The following is an 11,787-nucleotide window of genomic DNA, read 5'->3' on the forward strand; positions in this document are numbered from 1 at the left end:
GTGGGGGACGTGTGGAAGGAAGGCAATGCTGGGTGGGAGACGGGGAAGGGAGAAGCACCAAATTATTTTCTTATTAATTTCAAAGTAATCCAAATTCGTTATAAAATTTTAACAGCACATAAGAAAATAAAGCAAAACTTGGACATGAATCTTCCTCTAAGTTAGTAATGATCGTAGAAAACTGATTATGGGCATAGACTCAGACCGAACTTCAGGGTCTAAACCCCAGCTCTAGCACTTACTAGCTGTGCAGTCTTGGGAAAATTACTTAACTTCTCGGTGCTTCAGTTTCCTTGGCTGTAAAATGGAGTTAATAAAGGGGTCATTGTGAGGATTCAATTTTGAGTTGTATAAATTACTTTTAAACCATGACTGCAAGTAAGTTTTATATCTTGACTCTTATTCTAATAATGATTTTTCATGTCTGAAGTTAATGATTTAACTTTACATTAGTGATTTTTCATGTTCAAAACCTTGGTCCAAGAAAATGTGGTACACACAATGGAGTTTTATTCATCCATAAAAAGAATGAAATAATGGCATTTGCTGGCAAATGGATGGAAATGGGGACCATCATGCTAAGTGAAATAAGCCAGACTCGGAAAAATCCATCATTGAATGTTTTCTCTCATATGTAGAAGCTAGAGCAAAATAAGGGAAAGAAAGTGGTGGTGGCTTGTGTGTGAGGGGGTGGGATCAGATATAAAAATATAAAATAGATAAGTGGATTAGAAGAAGGAGAAGAGAGGGAAGAAAATGGCCCTGACACTGAAGTTCTTTCCACCATGATGCCCAAGTGCAGGATCAGCCACCATCTCTCTCCCTGAATGATGGAATTTTTTTTTATAAAACTTAATGGGATGTGTTTGAGGATTAACTCCATCCACAGACAGAACTGTACACTGTGCTGGTTCAAAATGAAGTCTTCGTTCCTAGGCTTAAGACAATGCCAATTTCTTTCTTTTTTTCTTTTTTTAGCACTGTTGGTGGAGTTGGAAAGGGAAAGTGCCAATGCCAGGTTCTATTTCACTTGAGTAAAGAAAATCAGATTAAAATAATGAATGACAACCCAGGAACTAGGAGGCTTCCTGGGGGAGACAATGGCAGTCCGCTGGGCCTTAGCATGAGACCTCCTCTGTGGCGTAAATGGGGATGCATTTCATAGCAGCTAAGCGTCAGGAAATGTGCTTTTAATTATTACTTAAGATGTAACCTGTCAGAGGTATTAGTATCACTTGTGTTTAATGAGAATTGATTTTCAGATTGCATTACCCAGGAAGCCGAGGATAATGGAAAGCCCTGGTTCTTTCCCGAGACCTTTAGTCATCACATGTCTCTCTGTGCTGATGCTCCCCCCCATCAGCAGCCACCAGATATCTGATCTGCCCACATGTGGCCTGGGCAGAGGCCCGCTTAGCCTTGAAGCGATTTCTGATGAATGAGATTCCGTGGAGCTGAGCTGGGCTCATGAATTTCATTGCAAAGTGAGGAAGCCCCAGGGAAAACTAATTAGGGGTTGAGTTTTTCACCAAGGTCCACAGATTGGCCTTGTCAGTGCAAGGATATAATGCAGAAAGAGTGTGTTGATGGGAGAAGCATCAGAGGGAGCAATGCCCACCTCTGTTTTGACCTTTCTCTGATGGTCCAGCAAGTCATGGAGCAGCAGACCTGCGTGGGTGTGCAGCAGGCGGGTCAGAGACCCAGAAGATGTCTGATTCTGCATGTGTTCCCAAACTTAAATTATTCCTATTCCTCCTCCTCCTCTTCCACTTCTTCTTCTTGCCTTAAATTTATACTACCTTGAAAATTATTTGCTTAAAATTTTTCTCAAAGCTGAGAAATCAGCTTTGCAAAATCACTGCAGTAAACCAATTAATCCTTCTGGTTTGAAAACAGACCATCTTTCAGTTGTGATGAATTTTGTTGCCTGCTGATGATTTTGAATTGTGGACCCCACGATTTCTTTGTTAAAGTGGACATTCAACAGATGCTAAGGCATAGAAACATGATGTGGGACCTTCTCTTTTTTCCTTATCAGGATCCAAAGGATTGAAAAAGATTTGAACAGGGAATAATGTTTTCACTGCAAGATCCACATTGTTGAATTCTGTGTCTGTATACGACTTAGGAAATGGTGCTGTGTACTTTACTATTTGGAAAACAATAATATAATCTATGCATAGCTATCTGGGGATCCTGCTGCAAGATTATGTAAAGGGAGGTTTGGGGAAGGTGGAGTAAGCAGGAGACAAAGAAGAAAGCTCAAGCAGGCCCCATGGATTGAAGTATGGCTTCTGTATTGTCTAAGATGGTTTTTAAAAGAAAAATGATGGTACTAAATTCAGTTCAACGCCAGTCTCTTGGCCCTTCATTCAAGGTTATTCATCCATCAGATGCCTCTCATGTATCAGACACTGTATAATACACTAGAGCCATGGATGAATAATTGCTGTCCTTGGGGGCCTTGTCTAGTTCACAAGTTAGGACAGCAGGCAGATGGAGAGCTGTGGGGGCCCACGAGAAAGTCACTTGAATCAACTTCTGAGGCAGTAATGGAGACTTCTTAGAGAAAGTGCTTCCTGGGACATCACCATACTGGAGTATTCTTATTCTCTGAGGCAGGAAAATTAATCACAATCCAAGCAGCACATTAGAGGAAGTAGTATACAGTGTCAGACCACGGCTGGCTTTCTAGCGTCGTTCCCAACCTCACTATGTGTCGTGGACCTTCAGAAGGGACTGTGCTCAGTATGAGATGCTACTGACGGCTCAAATTCCAAAGCCCAGAAGCAGGGGTGTCTCAAGGATAAGTTGGGCTTTGACTCTCTAGACAGTTTCACTGAACAACGGATTATAACTCCTGTGGGTGGCCACAGAGTGGGTATTCACCAGTGACTCCTGTTGGGTGACTACAAGCTCAATTAGTCAGGGCTTGAGAAGATGTCCACTGGCCTTGTTCTGCTTATCCCGGGCTCCGTCACAGCAAGAACATTTCTGCCAATTTGGTAGGTTGATGTTCAGACGGTGGTGAGGTCTAGAGCCAGGAGAAGGCCTGGATCTGGCCAGCTCTGGCAATGCAAGCACGGTTTTCGTGGTTTTAACCTGGCATTGACGTTTGAACTGTTTCTCTTGCCCTATTGGGAAACATAAGCCAATTCATATTGTTCATTGTGAAGCCATTTTTGCTAAACACGTATTAGAACAGAAAAGCAGACCTCACCAGAGCTCCCTGGTGGTTAGGAGGATTTTGTAGACTTCAAGATTTACCTCTGTAGTTTCATTACTGTGAAAATTTGAGGATTTCCCTCTATTGCATTTCATTAACTGTCTCCAAAGCACCATTCCTTCATCCACCATACTTAATTTTGAGCTCTATGCTTAAAACTCATGTTTCCTGACAAGAGGATTTGAAGTCCACAGGGAGAGACTACCAGCTGTTGAGGACCAAGAGCCCTGGATTGATTCTGTTGAGTGATGATTGTCCCCGTTCCTCACTGAGTTAGGAGATTTGTTGGATTACATCCTAGACCCTCAGCTGCAGCTGACCCTAGAGATGGGTAGCATGCCCCTCCCTGTTCCTGTGTGTGCACTGAAAGGGGTTTCTGAGAACAAAATGGAGGACACAGCCAGGCACATGGACCAGGGCAGGAAAGTGGGCTTGGAGCTCCCTCAGAAGCTCATGGGTGGGGGCAAAAGAATCCCTTTGCAAAGACCAGTTCTCTCAAGGATTTGATTTTCTTCAACAAACCCTTGAAGCAATAAACTAATATATCCTTCAGGCTAAAAGAGAACCACTGGACACATCCACAGGTAGAGCCCATGAAGGGTACCCCTCACACATCCACACGGGAGCTTTCCTTTGCTTCTTTCTTCACAGTATTCTCTTTGGGTTATACGTCTGTCCCAGTTTTCTGTGAATAATATGAGAACGAATGACTCTGAATGCTGTCCTGACACTTCCTGTCCTTCAGACTCGGCCTCCAAATAAAATAAAAGAGGCATGAAGGGAAGTTTAGACTACAAGGCTAGGGGCTGTCGTTGGCTTGGTTCAGACAAAGGACAGGAAATGGAAAATAATCTGTATTTAAACCCCACATGCGTCAATTATAGGAAATGGAATGATCCCTCTGCTTCTCAGAATATTGAGATAATTTTGGTTCATGCTCTTTACCTGCCTTCGTCCCCATTATTCACAAGTAGTCCTCATCATAAACATTTCTCCCCATGTGATGTCCTTACCTTCTCTAGCTCCTGGGCTCTTCCTTCAGCAGAGATCCATCATCACTTGACCAGGAACAAGTGATTGGGGGCTTGGAAATAGGCCTGGCAATATGTTAGAGCCTAGAGACACACCCAGCAAAATCCCCCTTTTGTACCTCCTGCCCTTACCATGACTTTAGGATAGAAAACATGCTTTACTGCCTTTCACCATCCAGTTCAGGGTTTTATCAAGATAATTTTCTGTATATAATAATAATAATCTACAAGTCTTATTACCTTCTTGACTCCATCATGTTCTGAGTAATGGATAACTTGATCAAGAGGAAATGTAAACAGAAGAGAAAAAGTAGTGATAATCTTCAGAGCAGATAAGAGGAGGACAGTCTACTAGTCATCAACCAAGAAGACTATCAGGAAGACTAGAGCATTGACCAACCTGAAACATGGTCCCTTAGGCTCAGTCACTATGCATAAAGTTGTACGTCTGGGTACAAAAGAGATACAATTAAATCTGTATCATTTATTACAGAAGATATGTGTGTGTGTGTGTGTGTGTGTGTGTGGTATGTGTATGTATCTCCACTCATAAGAATAATGTGAGTTGACTGTAGATACTTTGGATATTGCTGAATATATTAAAAAAAGAAAAGAAAAGTCATCTATAACCCTAGCAGCAGGAGGTAATCACTATTAGTATTTTGGCACATTTCTTCTAGTCTTCTATTATTTTTGTATCATTTCTTTTCCAACCAGAATATATGAACATTTTCCCATATTGGTAAATAATCTCACATAATCAGATACTACCTATCTATGCATGAGCCATAATTAAAGTCCCCAGGCCTCTATGATTAGTTACTTGAGCTGTTTCCACTCTGACTACATCCCTACATGAGCCTTTGGCCTACATCTTGAGGATACCTGGAGACTGCGTTCCTTGAGCCAGGACATAAGTAAGGAGTACACACACATTCAGACTAGACGGCACCAATATTCCCTCCACCATCAGTACACAGAGTGTCCATTTTGCTAGGTATGATTCTGTCTAATGGGTGCTTGAATATGGAGCCCAGGGTGAGATGGAAGAGGTTCAGTAATGATGAGGAAGGCATATTTGCCCAAGTAATAAGTACTACTTTCCAAAATTAGATGAACCCAGTCTAGGAGTCAGGAGCCCTGTGTTCAAGTGCTACCCTAATAAGCTGGGTGATAAGCTTGAGTTAATTCACTTCTCTGGGCTTCACTTTCCCTTTCTAAAGAGTAAAGGGGTGGGTGAGATGATCACTCAAACAATAAAAATTCCTGAAATTAAGCTTCCTGCTTTCTAGTGGACCCATGTTCATAGATGAGTGACAGCCAACATGTCGGCCCTCAGTGACAGAATATTAAATTTTAGATGCCAGGTCCAGATTGCTAAAAAATGCATTTCCTCCCCTCTTAACTAATGGGACCAGATCTTTAGTAATAACCAACTTGTAGTCAGGACTCATAAAACACTTATTTCCACAGTAGTATTCTCCTCCCTGAGTGGAGAAAACCTTGTGGACCCTGTAGTATGGAGCCTGCTTGAAGGATTTCTAGCTTTGGTGGACAAGACACGAGTTCAAACTTCCTAGCTCCTAGATGCATGCTTCCTTTCTATGGTTGGTTGCCTAAAATGCTGTCGTTTGAGTATGCCATGAATTACATGGATTTAGGAATCAAGAGATTGCTTTATACCCATACAACAAAGTTAACCAGGAAGTCTCAGCACCCCATAAGAGAAAGAATTATGGGTTTCACAGAAGCTCCAGCTATAGATCAAAACTAAGACAAAGCTCAGTGTCTTCCTTTATATAGTTAAAAGGTGTAAGGTCAGGGGGGTCCCAGGTTAGATGCAGGGTGCAGGGGTGCAGTTCACCTCTCCATGCTCTGCTTCCTAGCCACTTCCTTCAGTTAAAGCAAGTGTTAGGCTAGATTGGTTCCTTCTTTGCGGATCGGCTGACTGAAGGTCTATCTAGTCTTATCACCGGATCTTGCTTTCTCCTGCTGACAGCAATATCATTTGGAACAAAGCGTGGGAATAAAGTATCTTTCGAAGAGCTCAGTGCAGTAGGGAAAAATTCATTCCCAACCTTACAAGAGGCACATCCTCACTCTTCTTGGCATATGGCACTTCCTGTCTAACACAGCAGAAAGGTGGAAACCTGCTGAGGTTCCCTTCACATACCCAGGAGTCACACTGCTCTGGTGTCCCAAGAGTCTGATAGCCTGAGGTAGGTTAATGGAGGGGGGGGGGGGTAAAAGGAAAAAAAAAAAGAGCATCCAGAATTGAGCTTTCAGTATGCCACATTTTTCAGAAAAGTAAGTTAGCACCAGTATCTGAATTACCCCAAGGCTTTAGTGATCACTCAAGGGGTAGTTGACACAAATTCAGCTTCTAGGACATGCATTGAAAGGGCATCTTTTTTCTTTTCTTGTTTTTTTTTTTTTTTTTGAGTACTTAGTATATGCTAGATACAGCACCAATTTCTCTCTTAGATTAGCTCATTGATTTTTCTCCTCAACATGGCATAGTTATGAGCAACTCCAGTTTGCAGATGAGGATGCTTTTGAGGTGTTAAATTACCTTTCCAGGCCATAGGGTGGGGTATTGCCCAGGTAGGATTAGGATGCTGGTCCTTTATTGCTCATTGAAACATCTTGTCAACCGGAAGCCATATTGTCTCTCCTGAGGGTCAGTCAGAAGTTCACAGTGGAGAACAGGATCCAACTTTTTGTGATAAACAGAAAATTAAATATTACTGGACTCTTGGGATCAAATTATTTTTCTCAATTTTGGCTAATGTCCTGAATTAATCAAACTGGCTTTCTCCCTCCCTCCCTCCCTCCTCTCCTTCCTTCCTCCCTTCCTTCCATCCTTCCTTCCTTCCTTTCCTTTTCCTGGCCTTGGAGATCAAACCCAGGGCCTTTGCATGCTAGGCAAGCCATGAACTCCATCCCCAGCCCACAATCTCACTTCTGAGAATCCATTTCTTGATGTTTACTGGCATGGCTTACTCAAATGGTAAAGTGGGGTGTTCTATTTCTGATAGGTAATCTTCTGGAAATAGGTCTCTATTGAAAATTTTCTTTTTTTTCAAAGAGAAAGAGAGATCAAATTAAAAAGAAATCAATTCTTTGTGGTCGTCTGTATTTTCCAAGGTTTTATTTTCTTTAACAATGAATATGTATTATTTTGCTGTCAGATACAAACTGTGTTTTGTTTGTAAATGAAAACGGAGAGCTATCAGCCCAACCTCTAGTGGGAGAGAAGAAGCATTTCAGAATTGGTTGTCCTCCCCCTCCATTTCTGGGGACAACTACTTCATATAATGCTCAGGTAGGATGCTGACATTGATGCCATTTCTTCCAAACAAGGAACAAAACACTTTCACACACATTATCTCTTTGATTCCTCACAAATGAAACCAAAGTCCTTTTCAATAGTTAGTAGTTGACATATTAGAATGGAAAGCCAAAAGCATTTTTAGTATTACTTTAGAAGCAACTTGGGAAACAGTGGTATCTTGTGATTCTCATTTCACAGACCCATTTCGATCCAGAACCCTCCTAACTTGGAAAAAAGAAAAAAAAAATGAAAATGATTAGAACAATGATCTGAACAGTGGTTCGTTTTGATTATTTTGAATTATGACAAATACCAATCATTAAAAGTTTTTCACCTTGCTGTACAAGAGATTGGTCACAGTGTTCTGGGTTGTAGACGGTAAGAAGAGGTCCCAGGGACACCGTGTCTTGTTCACATCAATACAAACACATGGAAACTATGCTTTCACCCCAGTGGGCCAAGCCAGTTGTGCCCCTCAGACGGGGTCAGAAAAGTGGAAATTTGAAACATGATGCGATATGGCTTCTGTGCCAACAGTTGAGTGACTTAAGAAGGATGGGGGCAGCTGCTGCATGTGAGCATTTCATAAGGAGCATAGCCTATAAGGATGAGAAGGAGAGGAGCTCCCCTGCCTGCCCTGGAGAGCAGTGAACATTTCCTTTTAGAATTGCAAAAGCGTCTTTTCTCTGTGCTCCATTTCTGCATTTTTATTTTGTCCCCTACCCCTCCAAGGAACTTTGTCTATAACATTTTCCTCTGTTTAAGGCTCTAAGGAACTTACAGTCTCCTTTTGCTCACAGATGGCCTAAGCAGTTGGTCTCCATCCTGTGCCAAGCCAAACCATGAGTCACCAACATCCCAGTAGCATGTGAAGCTCTGGGGACTCCCCAATCTGCCATCCCACTGATGGAAGGAAGGGTCTGGACAGTTCTGGCAGTCCTGACTGGGACTTCCCAGGCTGTAAGGCCACCTGTGGTCACTGGTTTGGCCCCTGCCACCCAGCTTACCCTCTTCACTCTGGGTCCTGATCAGCCCTTAAAGATTTTGGTTAGAGGGTAGAGGATTTTTTTTTTTTTAATTGTGGGGTAAAATATATGTAACATAAAATTTACCATTTTAACTAATTTTTGTATGTTATTCTTTTAATGTAGTTAGATTCTGTTAAAACTATCTAAAAATCTTGCCTCAATGTCCATGAGTTTTATCTGTAATTTTCTTTCATTGTGCAATTTTTTCAAGTTTTATTGTCCCCTGTGCTTACTCCCCCCACCACCCACCCAAACACACTTTTTTTGCTTGGTAAAAACCACATAATGTAATAGCTAAGCCATTTTCCAGCACACACTTCAGTGACAATTAAGGATATTCAGTGTAGCCATGCAACAGATCTCCAGAACCTTTTCCTCTTGAAACACTGAAGTCTGTCCTCCCCTGAGTTTCCCTCTTCCTCCTCACAATCCCTCAACCACCACTCCCTTTCCTGTGTCTGTTGCTACCCTGGTACCTCATATAAGTGGAGTCTACCATATGGGTCTTTCTGAGACTGGCTCATTTCACTTAGCCTAAAGCCCCCACCCCAACCCCCCAGGTCCACCCTGTTGTGTATCAGTGTCCCTCCTCCCTGAGGCTGCATGTATATACCACATTTGATTCATCCATTCGTCCCTCCGTGGACTTTGGGCTACTTCCACCTTTGGTTGTTGGAATAATGCTGCTACGAACATGGTTGTACGTCTCTCTTCAGGACACTCTTCAGGATACTGCTTTAACCTTCCTTAATTAAACATGTGGTTGGGTGGTATTACCTACCTTCATATCTTTGGGCAGGGGACACCGTGGCCTGAAATGAACCACAGAAGTCTGAATGCTACTGAGAAGGATGGTTGTCCCAGGGTCCCCGACTGCAAGGGGATATGGGAGTATGTGTGAGCCTGCCTGGGTCCTCTCCAGCTGCTCTGGGAGGATGGTGCAGCCGACAATGTCCCAGAAAGGGGTCCTTGTCCAGATCGCGCCCTTAAGTGACTCCATCCTCAGGGCCTTTGGGAGCCGTGCACCCTCCAGTGCAGACCCTGTGACATTGTCACCAGAACCAGGAGCCAGGGCAGGGCCTGGGGTCCAGAGCTCAGCTCTCTCCCCTCTGCCGGCACCCTCCTCAGGCGCCCTCCCCTCTACACCGGGTGCTAAAGTTTCCGGGCTGCACGGGGGTGCGGGAAAGCGCCTCTGGGTTTATCAGGGTTCATCGGACTGTCTAACAGCAGGCGCCGGGCTGCCAGCATCGCCCGGACTCGAATTTCAACCCGTTTTCTCTGCTTAACACCTCCCGGCCCCCCTCTCCGCCCGCACATAATAAGCTCCTTTCTTCGCCAGCAAGCGGGGCAGCGACAGCCGCCCGGGACCCACCGTGTGGGGACAGGAATTGACTCTACTTAACTTGCGGGATTTTCTTTCTTCCTTTCTAACCAGTGCATTCAGCTGTAATCCTAGCAGGCTCCGGCCCAAGAGGGGCGCCAAGGCGTTTGCCTGGGGAGGAATCGACCCAAGCGAGCTGGGAGCGGTGACCCAGGCCCTGCTTTGCACTCACTGTGTGGTCACCCGCAGGTCACCGGGTGTGAAGTTCCACCGTGACCCTGTAAGTAAGAAAGAATAGGCTCTCCTCGCCCTGACCTCACAGAAAGATCTTGGGAACTGCCTTGGTCTAAATGTTGAAGTGCAGGCGGGGGATTGAAGGGCTGTAAGGGAGAGAAGACCAAAAGCAAAACAATCAAGGGAGGTGCCTAGAATTACACTCTGTTTGCTGAAAGGACCCAGCAATTGGGAGTCAACTGGATAGTGAGATCATTCAGGGATTCTCCAGAGGGATCATTCAGGGACTCTCCAGTGCAGGGGCATGGTGGGCTTGGAATGCCCCCAGAATACAGCGGCAAAGAACTTTCTGCTGGGGATGACTTTACTGAGAGATCTCATGGCTAATGACCTTCATTTAGCTTCTACTTCTTCTTCCTTTCTTTTCTTCTCCTCGTCTTCTCCTTTTCTTCTATGAGAAAGTCCCGCGATTTAATTTTTCATCACCTAATCCAAGTGCACCAGGCAGAAAGGCATTAAGAATCACCTGGTGATCTTTCAAAGTCCCTTTGAGCTCCTGCTCCCTACTGACCAGTAAAGAGCTTCTTACTCCATCGCCCTTGTCATTTGCCTCCAAACTCCAGGACTGAGGTGCCAGGAGTGGAAATAGCCAGACATGCTGCACACGAATGAGCCAACCAGACTGAAGGATTGGACTGGAAGGGTCTCCTAGCCCAGGGGTATGAAGGGAGGGACAGAGAGCCCACCCACCTGCACAGGAAACCAAGCTCAGGGACTTTCCAGCAGATCCTCAGGAACTGGCTATCTTTCCTAAATGTGGGTTTCCACTTTGACTTTGTATCATTCATCATAGTGAGCTTTGGTGAGCAAGGGCATTCAAGGACACTGGGCAATGACACAGGAAACTTTTTTTTTCCAAGTATTTTACCTTTGGTTGTGGTATTCTTTGCCACCCCCTCCCTGTTTCCCCTCCCTCCAGTTATTAGAAACTCATGCTCTCATTTGCCTGGGGCCCCCATCTCAAGTCCATGTTCACCTCCTTCCTTTCTTACTCCCTGCAAAACTCCTGGGACTTGCTGACTGGGTGTCTCCCCATTGCTGCAGCTGGAGTCTGACAGAAAAAGGAAGTTCTTGCTGCTTCCACCTTAGCAGGATGCTCTCTGCCAGCTCAAACTGGCTCATTAATCATGTGTTCCCAAGAAGACAAGTGACATTTAAGAGCCACTCAATATGCATATGAGTTCTCTTTCTGTTTCTATGAATCTAACCCCCAGTCTGGCTCTCCATAGCCTGGCTCAACTCCCCACATCCTTCTAACAGTGATTTGATTGCAAAGGAAGCTTGGAATCATGTCCATGAATCAGAACTCCCTGTCCACTGCCACCCTGACCAGTGGCAATGGCAGCAGGACAATTCTGTACAATGGACACTGCTTTTAGATGGAAAAACACAATACTATTTTGAAATCACTGTCACTGGGAGGCATAAGCAAGACCCCTGCCATCTTTCTTATCCTCTCAGGCCTGTGATGCATTTGCTGGATACAGGTGGTCCCCGGTCTCATGGCCCATAGCTCATGGAATCACAGTAGAAGCTGTTTTGTTTGTCCACAG

The sequence above is a fragment of the Marmota flaviventris genome, chromosome 12 (assembly GCF_047511675.1).
Source record: "Marmota flaviventris isolate mMarFla1 chromosome 12, mMarFla1.hap1, whole genome shotgun sequence".
Classification (NCBI taxonomy): Eukaryota; Metazoa; Chordata; class Mammalia; order Rodentia; family Sciuridae; genus Marmota; species Marmota flaviventris.